This window comes from Giraffa tippelskirchi, chromosome 10 (genome assembly GCF_054371585.1).
Source record: "Giraffa tippelskirchi isolate mGirTip1 chromosome 10, T2T-mGirTip1v1.2.pri, whole genome shotgun sequence".
Classification (NCBI taxonomy): Eukaryota; Metazoa; Chordata; class Mammalia; order Artiodactyla; family Giraffidae; genus Giraffa; species Giraffa tippelskirchi.
Window position 1 is genome coordinate 29,264,480 of NC_137284.1, and position 17,856 is coordinate 29,282,335.

General features: G+C 39.4%; 1 protein-coding gene and 1 pseudogene across 11 annotated transcripts in view; one reads left to right on the forward strand and one right to left on the reverse strand.

The window, feature by feature from the left end:
* Nucleotides 1-17,856, reverse strand: part of PAK1 (p21 (RAC1) activated kinase 1) — a 276,797-nt gene that overhangs the window by 249,502 nt on the left and 9,439 nt on the right. For all 11 annotated transcript variants that reach the window (XM_081537524.1, XM_081537533.1, XM_081537531.1 and 8 more), the window contains exon 3: nt 15,525-15,649. The gene's annotated coding sequence lies outside the window, so the exon portion shown is untranslated. The remainder of the gene's footprint in view (nt 1-15,524; nt 15,650-17,856) is intronic.
* LOC145522429 (dynein axonemal light chain 1 pseudogene) overlaps nt 1-17,856 on the forward strand; it is a 28,023-nt pseudogene that overhangs the window by 1,660 nt on the left and 8,507 nt on the right.

Sequence of the window (17,856 nt, forward strand, 5' to 3'; positions counted from 1 at the left end):
GGCAAATGGCAATATTTTTAAGGAGTGCCTCTTCTGTGAAGGATAGTAGGTGATTTAACCTCAGAACTGCAAAGCAATAGCTGGATGTAGAGTTTAGAATTTATCATATAAGAAAAATTGTTTTTGGAAAATGCAAGATATGGTAGTCAGTAATCCAGATGAAGTCCATAGTAGGCCGTGACTGAGTCGCTAATAGATTGCAAAAAAGAAGTCAAGAAGCCCTCTGCCAAACTGCCGAAAGTCCCTCAACCAGAGACTATTAATGGTTGCTATTAATATTTCCCCATTTACTTGTGTAAAACCAGTCAAAGAAACAAAAGTAGTCCTGGCTTTCAGAAGTTTTCAGCTATCATTTAAGTAAGAACTACATGATTTCTCTGAATCACTCTGATCAAAAGGCACCACTGCTTTGACAATCAATTCTAAATAAAAGTCTAGTACTTTTTTAGCTTACTTTTGTTCTTCCTTAGTTTAATAGGAAGAAATCTTTGCTCTGACTGGCTTATACAGTCAGAGCCTTTGAGTATTTCTTTTCCGAATCATAGACAATGAGAATTACCCTTGGTGATATTTAAGGCCCATAAACTAAGAGGAAAGACGATCTTTTCTTGTACTTTGCACTTCATCTAGTAGGTAAGTTTGAAGCCATGTTGCTATGCATGGATGTATTTCAAAAGTTATGCTGGAAGTGAATATAATAGGGAATGAATGAATGAATGACTTCATATTGAATTTATTTATAAAACGGCTTACACTGTTGATGATTGATTTTTTTCTGTAGTATAGAAACTAACTTTCTCTGTTTTTCCTTTTTCAAAAAAAAATTTAATTGGATGATAATTGCTTTATCTCCTTGTTTCTTAATGTCTTTTAATCACTGGTAGTTCTCAGAGAAGTGTAAGGTGCTTTTCTGTGTTCATTTCACACAAAATTTATGATTCAGTTTCACTCAACAAATATTTGAATGACTTCTGTGCATCCTTTTCTTAGAATTAGAGCCATAATTCATGTCATTAGAAAACAAAAGATAAGGTGTGTGGAGAAGTTCAGAATATTCTTTCAAATAATTGCTTATGTCATGCTTTACTGCTGCAAATTAAGCTGATAGTAAATATTTTTGGTTTATGCTTCTTGGATTAGATATTTGACCTACTTGGAATGGATTCTTCTCTGTGTTCCTTGTTTAAAGCATAATGCCATTTTAGTGGATTATTCAATTTCTTCTATTCCTGTAGTGATGGAATCAGTGAAAATGAAAAGTGAAGGTCTCTCAGTTGTGTCTGACTCCTTGTGATCCTATGGACCGTAGCCCTCCAGGCTCCTCTGTCCATGGAATTCTCCAAGCCAGAATCCTGGAGTGGGTAGCTGTTCCCTTCTCCAGGGGATCTTCTCAACCAAGGGATTGAACCAGTGTCTCCTGCATTGCCCGCACATTCTTTACTAGCTCAGGGAATCAGTACAGTATTTTAATTTTTCACAGGAAATTTTATTATAGCCTACTGAGGAATTCAGCTTTCCTATGTGCCCTAACTCTAAGCTTATGTTTGTATCACCTAGTCAGGTCTTAAAAGATTTTTGTGTTCTTTGTAAATAGGAGTTTGTTCCTTTAAACCAGAATTTCTCAACCTGGCACTATTAATATTTTATGCTGGATAGTGTTGCTGGGGATGGCTGTTTTTGTAGTATGGGATGTTTAGCACCATCTCTGGCTTTTACCCACTAGATGCCTCTCCCAAGTTGTGACAACTGAAGTGTCTTTAGACATTGCCATCTGTGCTCTGGGAAATAAGGGTGGGAACAGATTCGCTTCTGGTTAAGAACCAGTGCTTTGTAGCAACATTCCTTTTTCCAAGGTTCATTTGTTTTCAGTCTGTAATCATATGCTACCTGAGATGTTTCAGAGAAGGTGATGTATTTGATAATCATGGATGGAAGGAAATAGTCACTGGTGTTTTCTTTTGTAATGCTCTTTTTAATAATTTTTATGTAACATTAGAAACTCAGGGCTGGAAGGCTCAACTTATGTTTTTCAGCAGGGTCTCCACTTTTATTGTTTAGCATTCTTACTTATTTTTGGACAATAAGTATTAACCTACCTCTCCTTGCTATCCACAGAATCCAGCTTTATGATAGTTTTGCTTTGCCTCTGAAGTTTAACATTTTGAGTATACTTTAGAAAACAGCTCATCATTCTTTAGGTGTTCTTGATTCATTCATTGTCCAATAATGCACAAATTTTGTAGACTGTAGCAGTCATTAAGTAAGAAAAATATTGTATAAAATTTGGTAATTATACATGAAAGTAGCTGGTGTAGACAGTGATTTTGCATGTGACCAGAAGAATGGCTGGTCAAGATAACTGGCCAGTAACTTGGTGTGGTTACTGGATCCATTCCACAAATAGAGGTTGTATAAGACATGTTAATGTGGTTCCTCTGTAGAAAGAGAAATTTTGGCTTGAATAGATACTTCTTCTGATACTTCTTACCAGTGGTCTAAAGTAGAATAAGGAGGAGTAAGAAATGAATCTTAACTCTTAACTTTCCTCAGAGTTGGTGATGTGTAAGTTGAGTTGAAGGTAGTTGTCTATGTGACCTAAAATCTTCCAGCTGGATTTTTCTTAGGACTAAATGAAAAAAGCATAGGGCCTAGAAAGGTTGGATTAAGTCATTAACTTTAAAAAAAAAAACTGAGGGGAAGTGTCAAAGCATCAATCATGAGTAGTCTCATTGTCTAACTGAAATCTGACTGTCTGTTCACAAAGACCTTACATTGTAAATATTGGCAAAGGGAGAAAAATACCCATTAAATTGAAAGTTGTCCTTTAGCAGAAAGCAATCCTTTTGGCATGCATTTTTTTATTTGGCCTGCTTAATATGTCTGTAAATAACTGAATATAAAACAATTTCAGTGCAGCAGAGCCGGTGCTTCTAACACAGCTAACCTGACCATATTCCTTTATCTTCACTTTAGCATGAGTGTTTTTAAATAAAGTGCAGTAAGAAAAAATTAAGGGTATGTTTTTTTAAAAAAGACCACTGAGCTTTTAGAAATCCCTCATTTATATCTCCATTCCTGCCTTATTATCAACCAGTGACTACAAAGAAAAAAAATGAACAACTAGACTGAGTTTTACCTTTTTCTAACCTAAGATAAATTTTCACTTGACATTTGGAGGAGTCATAACTGGATTCTAGTTAATTCCCCATACTGAGCTGGTTAGAAGGGAACCAGCCAACTGAATTATGATCTAGCAAATTTAAGAAGGAGGTGGGGGAGAGGAAGCTATTTTACAGTAGATTTGCACTTTAAAATAAATTGGATGTTGGTGGAAAGTACTCTCAAAGGGCAGCCTGCATGTGAATATTAGAAAATTAAAGCTCATCTTTGCTCATTCTAAGCCCACTGGAGCAGTAGTTGTGTGTCAACATAATCAGAGTCAGGATTTCCCTATTTGCCTAGTTGGTGTCATCTTCCATGTGTGCTACATCAACAGTCATCCCTCTAGGAGATTTATTAAGTAGAATTCTGCTACTCAGAATGGAAACTTTGTGAGTTATCTTTCCTACATCTAGATTTTAAAAATTAATTTAGATGTTGGCTAGATTAAGTTGTGGCTAATGTTACAAGGGTAGACTTTCTTTGCTTTTTTGATCAGCAGGGTACCTGCCTCTGAGGTGCTATTGCCTAGAGAGATCAATCTCATCAAAAGACCAGTGAGTTGGTAGCCATAGAGAATATACATATAGGCAGCTCCTTCTCCCAGGGTGTCAGTCATGGTCACAAGCATCATTCCAGAGTCTTTGGCTTCTAGAACCAAAGACTCCATTCTTCTCCATTCTGAAGAACATTTTAACATGTATTAATACTTTGGTATTAATAATCTTTTATATGCAGGAATTTTGTAGCATGACTTTATGACTAAACTTATTGTGTTATTTAGAAATACTGAGTTTCCAAAAGTTATTTTGTGAGACTTGTTTTAAAATAGTAATAAATTGTATTATTAAAGAAAAAAAACACAAACAGATTCATAGATCTAGAGAACAAACAGGTGGTTGCCTGAAGGGAGGGAGGTAGAGAGATGAGTAAAAGAGGTGAAGGAGATTAAGAGGTACAAACTTAAAGTTTCAAAGTGAGTCAATGGGCTGAAGTGTACACTTTGGGGAATATGATCAATATTTATGTAATATATTTGTATTGTGACAGATTGTAACTAGACTTGTTGTGATTATTTTGTAATGCATAGAAATAGCAAATAACTACATGTGTCCCAGGAACTAACATATGGGTTCAATTATGCTTCAAAAACAAACAAACTCTTAGAAAAAGAGATCAGATTTATGGTTACCAGAGTTGGGTGATGTGACAAGAGAGATTGGATGAAGATAGTCAAAAGGTACAAACTTCCAGTTATAATTACTAGGTATGTAATGTATAACATGACTAATATAATTAACACTGTTGTGTATTATATATGAAAGTTATTGAGAGAGAAATCCTAAGAATTCTTGTAACCAAGCAGGATCACATGGGGCCTTCCTGGGAGTAGATCTCTCCTCCATATCTTCTGCTTTAGCTCCTCTCTGAAGTACTAAGATAATAGAATCTGATGCACATTTCCTGAGTTGCTTTACAGATGTGGAAAAATCCCCACCAAATGGAAGATGTTAACTACTTGATGACCATGAGCACATAGGCCTAGGCCTAAGGATTGATAGTGTTAACCCCTGTGACACCACCCTGTTACCTCACCATCACCCAACTAGAACTGTGCATGAGCTGATCACACAACTGAGAATGCCCCTCCCATACCTTGCTCTTAAAAATGGTTTCCTGAAACCCTTTGGGGAGTTTGGGGGTTTTGAGCTTCACCCACCTGTTCTTCTTATATTGGTGCCTTTACAATAAAGCTGCATTTTCCTTCACCACAACTGGTATCAGTAGATTGACTTTAGCACATGGATGAGTGGACCTGGGTTTGGTTCAGTAACATTCTCATCACAAGGAAAAAATATTTTATTTTGTATTGCTCTTAGATGATGGATGCTTACTAGATTTACTGTGGTAATCATTTCATGATATATGGAAGTCAAATCATTATGCTGTATGCTAAACTTATACAGTACTATGGCAATCTATCTCAATAAAACTGGAAGAAAAAATATTTTTAAAAATTATGTGCAATCATAGATAAATGTACTATAGCCTACACAGTTGGTAAAGAATCCACCTGCAAAGCAGGAGACTCTGGCCCGATTCCTGAGTTGGGAAGATCCCCTGGAGAAGGGAAAGGCTACCCACTCCAGTATTCTTGGACTTACCTGATGGCTCTGTCGGTAAAGAATCTGCCTGCAATGCAGGAGACCTGGTTTGATCCCTGCATTGGGAAGATCCCCTGGAGGAGGGCATGGCAACCCACTCCAGTATTCTTGCCTGAAGAATCCCCATGGACAGAGCAGCCTGGTGGGCTACAGTCCATGGGGTCGCAGAGTCCAACATGACTGAAGCAACTAAGCACAGCACATGATTGTATTGGAGTAATGCTAGTTCTGTGATAGATAATAGATAGATAGATAAATATTATATAATGGCTACTGCTTATTGAGTAATGTCAGATACTTTACCAAGAGCTCTTTATGTGTTATTTAATATTTACAATGAACCTAAGGGGTAGGGATTTTACCGATGAAGAATAAGTTTAGAAAGATTTTCTTTTTTTTTTTAATAAATTTATTTATTTTAGTTGGGGGCTAATTACTTTACAATATTGTAGTAGTTTTTGCCATACATTGACATGAATCAGCCATGGGTTTACATGTGTTCCTCATCCTGAACCCCCCTCCCACTTCCCTCCCCATCCCATCCTTCTAGGTCATCCCATTGCCCCAGCCCTGAGCATTTGTCTCATGCATCCAACATGGAATGGTGTTCTGTTTCACATATGATAATATACATGTTTCAATGCTATTCTCCCAGAACGTCCCACCCTCACCTTCTCCCTCAGAGTCCATAAGACTGTTCTATGCCTCTGTGTCTCTTATTCTGTCTCGCATATAGGGTTATCGTTACCATCTTTCAAATTCCATATATATGCATTAGTATACTGTATTGGTGTTTTTCTTTCTGGCTTACTTCACTCTGTATAATGGGCTCCAGTTTCGTCCATCTCAATAGAACCGATTCAAATGTATTTTTTTTAATGGCTGAGTAATATTCCATTGTGTATATGTACCACAGCTTCCTTATCCATTCGTCTGCTGGTGGACATCTAGGTTGCTTCCATGTCCTGGCTATTTTAAACAGTGCTGCGATGAACATTGGGGTACATGCATCTCTTTCAATTCTGGTTTCCTCGGTGTGTATGCCCAGCAGTGGGATTGCTGGGTCATATGGCAGTTCTATTCCCAGTTTTTTAAGGAATCTCCACACTGTTCTCCATAGTGGCTGTACTAATGTGCATTCCCACCAACAGTGTAAGAGGGTTCCCTTTTCTCCACACCCTCTCCAGCATTTATTGCTTGTAGACTTTTGGATAGCAGCCATTCTGACTGGTGTGAAATGGTACCTCATTGTGGTTTTGATTTGCATTTCTCTAATAATGAGTGATGTTGAGCATCTTTTCATGTGTTTGTTAGCCATCTGTATGTCTTCTTTGGAGAAATGTCTGTCTAGTTCTTTGGCCCATTTTTTGATTGGGTCGTTTATTTTCTGGAATTGAGCTGCAGGAGTTACTTGTATATTTTTGAGATTAATTGTTTGTCTGTTGCTTCATTTGCTATTATTTTCTCCCATTCCGAAGGCTGTCTTTTCACCTTGCTTATAGTTTTCCTTTGTTGTGCAAAAGCTTTTAAGTTTAATTAGGTCCCATTTGTTTATTTTTGTTTTTATTTCCAATATTCTGGGAGGTGGGTCATGGAGGATCCTGCTGTGATTTATGTCAGAGAGTGTTTTGCCTATGTTTTCCTCTAGGAGTTTTATAGTTTCTGGTCTTACGTTTAGATCTTTAATCCATTTTGAGTTTATTTTTGTGTGTGGTGTTAGGAAGTGTTCTAGTTTCATTCTTTTACAAGTGGTTGACCATTTTTCCCAGCACCACTTGTTAAAGAGATGGTCTTTTCTCCATTGTATATTCTTGCCTCCTTTGTCGAAGATAAGGTGTCCATAGGTGCGTGGGTTTATCTCTGAGCTTTCTATTTTGTTCCATTGATCTATATTTCTATCTTTGTGCCAGTACCATACTGTCTTGATGACTGTGGCTTTGTAGTAGAGCCTCAAGTCAGGCAGGTTGATTCCTCCAGTTCCATTCTTCTTTCTCAAGATTGCCTTGGCTATTTGAGGTTTCTTATATTTCCATACAAATTGTGAAATGATTTGTTCTAGTTCTGTGAAAAATATCATTGGTAGCTTGATAGGGATTGCATTGAATCTATAGATTGCTTTGGGTAGTATATTCATTTTCACTATATTAATTCTTCCTATCCATGAACATGGTATATTTCTCCATCTGTTTGTGACCTCTTTGATTTCTTTCATCAGTGTTTTATAGTTTTCTATATATAAGTCTTTTGTTTCTTTAGGTAGATATATTCCTAAGTATTTTATTCTTTTTGTTGCAATGGTGAATGGTATTGTTTCCTTAATTTCTCTTTCTGTTTTCTCATTATTGGAGTATAGGAATGCAAGGGATTTCTGTGTGTTAATTTTATATCCTGCAACTTTACTATATTCATTGATTAGCTCTAGTAATTTTCTGGTAGAATCTTTAGGGTTTTCTATGTAGAGGATCATGTCATCTGCAAACAGTGAGAGTTTTACTTCTTCTTTTCCTATCTGTATTCCTTTTATTTCTTTTTCAGCTCTGATTGCTGTGGCCAAAAGTTCCAAAACTATGTTGAATAGTAGTGGTGAAAGTGGGCATCCTTGCCTTGTTGCTGACTTTAGGGGAAATACTTTCAATTTTTCACCATTGAGGATAATGTTTGCTGTGGGTTTGTCATATATAGCTTTTATTATGTTGAGGTATATTCCTTCTATTCCTGCTTTCTGGAGGGTTTTTATCATAAATGGATGTTGAATTTTGTCAAAGGCTTTTTCTTTATCTATTGAGATAATCATATGGTTTTTATCTTTCAATTTGTTAATGTGGTGTATTACATTGATTGATTTGCGGATGTTAAAGAAACCTTGCATTCCTGGGATAAAGCCCACTTGGTCATGATGTATGATCTTTTTAATATGATGTTGGATTCTGTTTGCTAGAATTTTATTAAGGATTTTTGCATCTATGTTCATCAGTGATATTGGCCTGTAGTTTTCTTTTTTTGTGGCATCTTTGTCTGGTTTTGGAATTAGGGTGATGGTGGCCTCATAGAATGAGTTTGGAAGTTTACCATCTTCTGCAATTTTCTGGAAGAGTTTGAGTAGGATAGGTGTTAGCTCTTCTCTAACTTTTTGGTAGAATTCAGCTGTGAAGCCGTCTGGTCCTGGGCTTTTGTTTGCTGGAAGATTTCTGATTACAGTTTCGATTTCCGTGCTTGTGATGGGTCTGTTAAGATCTTCTATTTCTTCCTGGTTCAGTTTTGGAAAGTTATACTTTTCTAAGAATTTGTTCATTTCTTCCAAGTTGTCCATTTTATTGGCATATAGCTGTTGGTAGTAGTCTCTTATGATCCTTTGTATTTCTGTGTAGTCTGTTGTGATCTCTCCATTTTCATCTCTAATTTTGTTGATCTGATTCTTCTCCCTTTGTTTCTTGATGAGTCTGGCTGATGGCTTGTCAATTTTGTTTATCTTCTCGAAAAACCAGCTTTTAGTTTTGTTGATTTTTGCTATGGTCTCTTTTGTTTCTTTTGCATTTATTTCTGCCCTAATTTTTAAGATTTCTTTCCTTCTACTGACCGTGGGGTTCTTCATTTCTTCCTTCTCTAGTTGCTTTAGGTGTAGAGTTAGTTTATTTATTTGATTTTTTTCTTGTTTCTTGAGGTACGCGTGTATTGCTATCAACCTTCCCCTTAGCATTGCTTTTACAGTTTCCCATAGGTTTTGGGTTGTTGTGTTTTCATTTTCATTCATTTCTATGCATATTTTGATTTCTTTTTTGATTTCTTCTGTGATTTGTTCGTTATTCAGAAGCGTGTTGTTTAGCCTCCATATGTTGGAATTTTTAATAGTTTTTTTCCTGTAATTGAGGTCTAATCTTACTGCATTGTGGTCAGAGAAGATGACTGGGATGATTTCAATTTTTTGGAATTTACCAAGGCTAGATTTATGGCCCAGGATGTGATCTATCCTGGAGAAAGTTCCGTGTGCACTTGAGAAAAAGGTGAAATTGATTGTTTTGGGGTGGAAACTCCTGTAAATATCAATTAAATCTAATTTGTCTATTGTATCATTTAAAGTTTGTGTTTCCTTGTTAATTTTCTGTTTAGTTGATCTACCCATATGTGTGAGTGGAGTATTAAAGTCTCTCACTATTATTGTGTTATTGTTAATTTCCCCTTTCATACTTGTTAGTATTTGCCTTATATATTGTGGTGCTCCTATGTTAGGTGCATATATATTTATAATTGTTACATCTTCTTCTTGGATTGATCCATTGATCATTATGTAGTGTCCTTCTTTGTCCCTTTTCACAGCCTTTATTTTAAAGATTATTTTATCTGAAATGAGTATTGTGACTCCTGCTTTCTTTTGGTCTCCATTTGCATGAAATATGTTTTTCCATCCCTTCACTTTCAGTCTGTATGTGTCCCTAGTTTTGAGGTGGGTCTCTTGAAGATAGCATATATAGGTGTCTTGTTTTTGTATCCATTCAGCCAGTCTTTGTCTTTTGGTTGGGGCATTCAACCCATTTACATTTAAGGTAATAATTGATAAGTATGGTCCCGTTGCCATTTACTTTGTTGTTTTGAGTTCGTGTTTAAACATCCTTTCTGTGTTTCCTGTTTAGAGAAGATCCTTTAGCATTTGCTGGAGAGCTGGTTTGGTGGTGCTGAATTCCCTCAGCTCTTGCTTGTCTGTAAAGCTTTTGAATTCTCCTCCATATCTGAATGATATCCTTGCTGGGTACAGTAATCTGGGTTGTAGATTATTCTCTTTCATTACTTTAAGTATGTCCTGCCATTCCCTTCTTGCCTGAAGAGTTTCTATTGAAAGATCAGCTGTTATCCTTATGGGGATCCCCTTGTGTGTTATTTGTTGTTTTTCCCTTGCTGCTTTTAATATTTGTCCTTTGTGTTTGATCTTTGTTAATTTGATTAATATGTGTCTTGGGGTGTTTTGCCTTGGATTTATCCTGTTTGGGACTCTCTGGGTTTCTTGGACTTCTGTGACTATTTCCTTCTTCATTTTAGGGAAATTTTCAACTATTATCTCCTCGAGTATTTTTTCATGGCCTTTCCTTTTATCTTCTTCTTCTGGGACGCCTATGATTCGAATGTTGGGGCGTTTCATATTGTCCCAGAGATCCCTGAGGTTTTCCTCATTTGATTCTTTTTTCTTTTTTCCTCTCTGCTTCATTTATTTCCACCATTCTATCTTCTACCTCACTTATCCTATCTTCTGCCTCCATTATTCTACTGTTGGTTCCCTCCAGAGTGTCTTTTATCTCCTTTATTTCATTATTCATTATATATTGACTCCTTTTTATTTCTTCTAGGTCCTTGATAAACACTTCTTGCATCTTCTCAATCCTTGTCTCCAGGCTATTTATCTGTAACTCCATTTTGTTTTCAAAATTTTGGATCATTTTTATTATCATTATTCTAAATTCTTTTTCAGATAGATTCCCTATCGCCTCCTCTTTTGTTTGGTTTTGTGGGCATTTCTCATTTTCCTTTACTTGCTGAGTATTTCTCTGCCTTTTCATCTTGTTTAGATTGCTTTGTTAGGCATGGCCTTTCTGTATTCTGGTAGTTTGAAGTTCCTCTTTATTGTGGAGGTTCCTCACTGTGGGTGGGGTTGGACGGGTGGCTTGTCAAGGTTTCTGGTTGGGGGAGCTTGTGTCGGTGTTCTGGTGGGTGGAGCTGCATTTCTTCTCTCTAGAGTGCAATGGAGTGTCCAGTATTGAGTTTTGAGATGTCTATGGATTTGGTGTGCCTCTGGGCAGCCTGTATATTGATGCTCAGGGCTATGTTCCTGCGTTGCTGGAGAATTTGCGTGGTATGTCTTGCTCTGGAACTTATTGGCTCTTGGGTGGAGCTTGGTTTCAGTGTATGCTGCTGCTGCTGCTAAGTCGCTTCAGTCGTGTCCGACTCTGTGCGACCCCATAGATGGCAGCCCACCAGGCTCCGTCGTCCCTGGGATTCTCCAGGCAAGAACACTGGAGTGGGTTGCCATTTCCTTCTCCAATACATGAAAGTGAAAAGTGAAAGTGAAGTTGCTCAGTCGTGTCTGACTCTTAGCGACCCCATGTACTGCAGCCTACCAGGCTCCTCCATCCCTGAGATTTTCCAGGCAAGAGTACTGGAGTGCGGTGCCATTGCCTTCAGTGTATATGTGGAGGCTATTGGATGATCTCTTATTAATTAATGTTTACTCTGGCTTTCGGTCTTATTCTTGCAGTAGCCTCAAGACTTCTCCATCCATACAGCATCAATAATAAAACTTTTAGGTTAATGGTGAAAAGATTCTCCACAGTGAGGGATACCCAGAGAGGTTCACTGAGTTACATGGAGAGGTGAAGGGGGGGGTGGTTGAGGTGACCAGGAGGAAAAGAGGGGGACTCAAACGTGGAGAGAGCAGTCTAGCCAGTAAGCACTTCCCTCTGTGCTCTCCACAGTCTGGAACCCTCAGAGAGGTTCACAGTGATACATAGAGAGGGGGGAGGAAGGTAATAGAGGTGAGGATGAATAGAAAGGGAGGAATCAAGAGGGGAGAGAGAGATCTGGGCAGTATTCTGTTCCCAAAGTGTTCTCCAGTACCCAGAACACCCTCAGAGATTCACAGAATTGGGTTGAGAAGAGAAGGAGGAGGGTGGGAGATAGAGGTTCCCTCGGGGAGAAGAAAGAGCGTCAATAGGGGGAGAGAGTAATCAAGCCAGTAATCACACTCCTGAGTAAAAATGGGTACTAAAGATTGTATTCTTAAATGTACAAAGTTGATATCAAATACGTAAAACAAAGATTAAAAATCTAGAGTAGAGGTTAGACTCTTATAAAACATACAATATAAAAAAAAGAAAAAAGAAAACAGTATAAAAATTTAAAAAAAAAGTAAAACAGTAAAAAAAAAAGTAAAACAGGAAAAAAACAGTAAAAAAAGAAAAAAAGTATAAGATATATGTATGCAGTTTGCTTTAAAAATAGGGTTCTTTTTTTGTTTTTTGTTTTTTTGCAAGGTAATAGTGGGTTATGAAAATGAAAATTAAAGGTGTAATAGAGGACTTAAAGAAAAAAAATCTTTTTTTTTAAATTAAAAAAAGAAAAGATAATAGTAAAAATACATATCCCGGACTTTCTCTGGAGCTGTTGTGAGCAGTGTGGGGTCTGTTCAGTTTCAGATAGATCCTTGTTCCTGCTTATACTTTTCAAGATCTATAGGGCCCTTTCAATGCAGTCAGTGTTAACTACAGGGATTTTAAACTGTTGGCCTGTCACTTCCATAGCGCTTCCCTCTGTTTATTTGGCTTCTGTTTGGAGGTCTCTTCAGTGTCTAATTTGCGCCCTGCCACAAAGGGGCGGAGGTGGTCTCTTTAGGTTCTCTTGTTCAGTCGTGCTGTGGGGAGGGAGGAACACTGCAAACCAATATCACTGGCGTGTGTGTGGAGAGCTCGCAGTGTCTCGGCCGCACTGGGTTCGCCCCCGCTCACGGCGTGTGTGCTTTCCCCGTCTACCCTGCTCAGGCTTCAGGTTACTCGGCCGGGGAGTGGGCCCTGAGATGCGTGCACTTCCCAGGTCTAAGCCGCTCAGGTTCAGGTTCCCGGGTACTCCACAAAGGCGCAGACTCGGTTGGGCCCGCGGTTTGTGCCGTTGCGGTCGGAGCAGCTCAGGCAGCCAGGAGTTTGGCGAACGCACTCTCCCCTGTTGGGGCGGTGTGGCTTATCACCTCCCTGGTCCCCGCCTCGGTTTACGGGCGCGCCCAGCTCCGGTGTGCTTTGTGTCGGTTCTGGGGAGCTGGTCTCTGGCTGCGACCCTCCCGGCGGCTGTCAACCCTCTGGGATCTCAGGCAGTCTTTGCTTAGAAACTGGGAGCCTGTTTGCAGTTTGGTAGGGGGTGCCCTCTCTGGGGCCGAGTTTGCCCCTTTCGAGCTTTGGCTGGCCCCGCCTGCCTGCTGTGTCCGGCGGGGGATGGGGCGGTCCGCAGCCGGCTAGCTCTTCTCTGGTATCGCTCAGTCCTTTGTTCTGTGAGCGGGCCGGCAGTGCCTTAGATTTGGGCTTTTCGCGGGATAGTTCTCTCTCTCTGGCTGTTCCACAGTTTAGGTTGCTATCTCACGTTAGCTCCCTCAGATTGCCCTCAGGGCATTCGGCCCAGTCCTTACCCTAAGCAGTGCCGCCTGCTCGTCTCCGTTCAGCCCCCACTTGCTGGTGGCGGATGCGAGCGTCTGGGGTTCTTTGCTGGGAGTTGCCTTTAGGCACGTAATCTGTGGGTTTTATTTATTTTTTCTCTCAGTTATGTTGCCCTCCGAGATTTGAAATCTTCCCCCAAACCCGCTGGTGAGAGGGTTTCCTGGTGCTTGGAAATTTCTCCTATTTTACGACTCCCTCCCCAGGACGGGTCTCCGTCCCTAACTCTTTAGTCTCTCTTTTTATCTTTTATAATTTCTCCTACCTCCTTTCAAAGATAATGCACTGTCTTTCTGGATGCCTGACGTCCTCTGCCAGCGTTCAGAAGTAGTTTTGTGAAGTTTGCTCAGCATTCAGATGTTCTTTCCATAAGTTTGTGGGGGAGAGAGTGGTCTCCCCGTCCTATTCCTCTGCCATCTTAGCCCCCATTAGAAAGATTTTCATTTGCCCAATACCATACAGCTAAACGTGTGAGATAGAATTTTAACGGAGATCTCTGACATCCCAGTGGAAAATTGACAGCTACATTCTACCATTTCACATTAACTCCCACACATCATTCAAAATAGTTTCTTTTAATCCTGCCCACTTATAAGCAAATGTCAAGATCCTAATGCCTATCAGTGGCTGTATTTCTGGGAACTTAGGGACTTTTACACTGTTTCTCAACAAGTATTTCTCGTTAAAATAAGTCAGTTTCTAAATATCATCTATAACTGATGTATTACTTTTTATTCAATATTTTTATACTGCAACAGTTGGCTACAGGAGCAGGCGTGGCCCCCAAACCAATGAGCAAGATGCTGCCATCTTGTGGCCTTTTTTGTAAGGCCAAACATGTAGTCCAAGAGTGAGGATTACCCAAGAAAAAATTCTAAACACGCCAGCCACTTTGCCATCCTTCTTTTGTCTTTCTACCTGTAACATCAATTTGTTTCTCCAAATACAATATTAGGAATGAATAAACACAGCAACAAAAGAAAATAATACAAACTAAGGACAAAATAATAAAGTTATCCTCTCCTACTATTTCCTAGTAGCCTATTACCTTGATCAAGTTATTCAGCTTTTCTGGGTTTGAGATTTTCTTAACTGTAAAATGCAGACAAAAACACTTATAGTATTGTTTAAAAAAAATTAAAATATAAATGTAAAGATCCTGGCAAACTGTGGCCATGTGAAAAATATTACTTCATTGCTCCCTTCCCCTCTTTCCTAACCCTTCTCCTTTTCCTTGATTTCCAAGCTCTTTCCACTTAAGATATCTTAGTCTTCTGTTTTCTTTTCACTTTCCTAAGTATTTTCTCCATTGTTCTTTCTGTTTCTGACTCTACCCTATAGCCACCTCCCATATACACACACACACGCACAGAACAGTGTCCATTAGTTAATCCTTACCGAGATAAGGTTAGTCTTGCTAAACCTCTCTATATTACCCACCTACCCATCCCCAAACATCCCCCAACTGGGTTTAGCTGAGCAATTTTCCCATTACTAACAGCACTTTATGATCCTGAGCCTGGAACATTCAGATACTGCTTATCCCTTGACTCTGACCCTCTCACTCCAACCCTGGGAACCTGACACACACACCTCAACTCCCTCCTGATCTCACTGCCCACCAGGCTCCCGCCGCCCACCATGGCTGGCTCCCGCCGCCGCCGCGCCCACCATGCTCCCGCCGCCGCGCCCACCATGCTCCCGCCGCTGCGCCCACCATGCTCCCACTCCCCACCGTGGCTCCCGCCCCCCACCGTGGCTCCCCCCACCCCACCATGCTCCCGCTCCCACAGATCACTCTGCTCTGCTCACTGGCCTCCTTCTATTTGCTGCTCCATTTGGCTGAAAGGCTGTCCTGGATATTCACATGGTTTAATCCCTCACTTCTATAAACTCCTGCTCAAATATCACCTTATCAGAGACAACTTCCTTGACATTCTATATAACTATATAAAAAAGCACAAGCACACAAAACCCCAGCCACTTTGCATACCCTTTACTCTACTTTGTTTTATAGTACCTCTTTAACTACATTAGAGCAAAGGTGAATGAGTTGGTAGCTCCTTCCGTGGGAGGCCAAGGTTCACTGAGTGGAAGGCCAAGATTCATTTAGTGGGGTATTGGGTCCTCAGCAGTGGATTATTCCTGGAAACATTAATTATTACATACGTTAGCTGGTGATAACACATGTAAGATAAAGCTATAGAAACTCAATTTTCATTCTTGCTGCTGCCAATCCTAAGTATGTAATCTATCTTCCCTTCCATCTTAGAATGTCTACTTCTTCTGGTTTAATTCGATTTTGGTGTTTATCATTTAGAGTAGGAATTCTAAACCCAGAGATCATAAAGGGATTTCAAAGGCTTCATGAACAGCTTGAAATTATTGGCAAATTTTGGGGATATTCTTGTTTTCTGGGGCAAATGTTCAGGACATTGATAAGATTCAAAGAGCCTATCACTCCCTCAAAAATAAAAAAATTAAAAACCATAGTCTTAGGAATGATAGCATAATAGTCCTCTAACCTCTAACCTAATATGCATAATATTTATCATTCTTTAATAGTATCCTCTCTTTCTCAATAGCTAAACACCAACAGGAAAAGGATAGTATTTATTCACTGCTAGCAGACTGGCTGGCACCTACTGATTCTTAATAAGTACTTATTGAATGAATGAAGACTCTATGGTGATAAGAGCCTGTTAATTAGCCATTCTGTCCATAATCTTCATTGAGCCAGATCTGCTCTGGGGTGGGGGTGGGGGTGGGGTGCCCAGTTAGATCCAGTTAGATTCTGTTCACCATCTAGAGATAAGGGAAGAATTACTCCTACTGAAAAACATAAATATCATTTTTAACAGAGAAAAAGCCACCACAATATACACTGTAAGAGAAGCTGATTAAAGATGAAATAGCTAATTGAGCATCAGAAAGGGAACAGTGAATGGGAAGTTATACAGAGTGAAATTCAGAAAGAGGTATTTCCCATAACCAGAATTCAAACAGTTTATAATCCTGAAAAAAATCAAGTTGGTCCAGTTAAATCCAATACTAGAAACTTAAGCACATGTTCAAACCAGCAGTCCCATCATTTAAAGACTAAAGGAAGTAGAAAAACCAGTTGGTTAAGGTTTATATTTCTCATAGATTAGGTATAGTGAAAAGGATTTCTGGTATCTGTATATTAACTTACTTTTTAAGCTTTATTTTAAAAAAAATACACTTTTTGCCTGAGGTCATTAAATTGCATTTACTGTGTGTGTATGCGTGTGTGTATTTTATAGATTTTTATATTTTGCATTTAACAGGTTTTAAAGAGATTTATAGATAGCAATAAGTATACTGTGTTTCAGGCAACAGCATCCTTCAATAAAGGGCTAAAACAGTAGCTCCAAAACAGTGCTTCTTTGGTTCTGCTTCTACTCATTCCACAGAAAAGCCAAAAACTGCCTTATTTTTTCCCAGGTAGTTTTGTGAAGCCTCAAGTGCACCTGCAGAGCACCTGTCTTCATCATTTTTTTCCAACTTGCTCTAGCTCTTGCTCTCTGCAGAAATAGAAACCTCATTCTTTCTTTTAAGGCTTAAAGGGCAGACAAGCCTCTGGTATCTACCCAAAGCACTCTGCAGTTACTAGTGCCTACATGTGCCTGCATCTAGGCTGTTAAAGTTCTGCTTGAGGCCCTTCCTTTCTAAACAGTCATTAAGGACTTCACAGTTCAGTTCAGTTCAGTTGCTCAGTCGTGTCCAACTCTTTGCGACCCCATGGACTGCAGAACGCCAGGCCTCCCTGTCCATCACCAACTCCCAGAGTTTACTCAAACTCATGTCCATTGAGTCAGTGATGCCATCCAACCATCTCATCCTCTGTCGTCCCCGTCTCCTCCTGCCTTCAATCTTTCCCAGCATCAAGGTCTTTTCAAACGAGTCAGCTCTTCACATCAGGTGGCCAAAGTATTGGAGTTTCAGCTTCAACATCAATCATTCCAATGAACACTCAGGACTGATCTCCCTTAGGATGGACTGGTTGGATCTCCTTGCAGTCCAAGGGACTCTCAAGAGTCTTCTGCAACACCACAGTTCAAAAGCATCAATTTTTGATGCTCAGCTTTCTTTATAGTACAACTCTCACATCCTTACATGACTACTGGAAAAACCATAGCCTTGACTAGATGGACTTTTGTTGGCAAAGTAATGTCTCTGCTTTTTAATATGCTATCTAGGTTGGTCATAACTTTCCTTCCAAGGATTAACCATCTTTTAATTTCAGGCTGCAGTCACCATCTGCAGTGATTTAATAAAGTCAGTCACTGTTTCCACTGTTTCCCCATCTATTTGCCATGAAGTGATGGAAC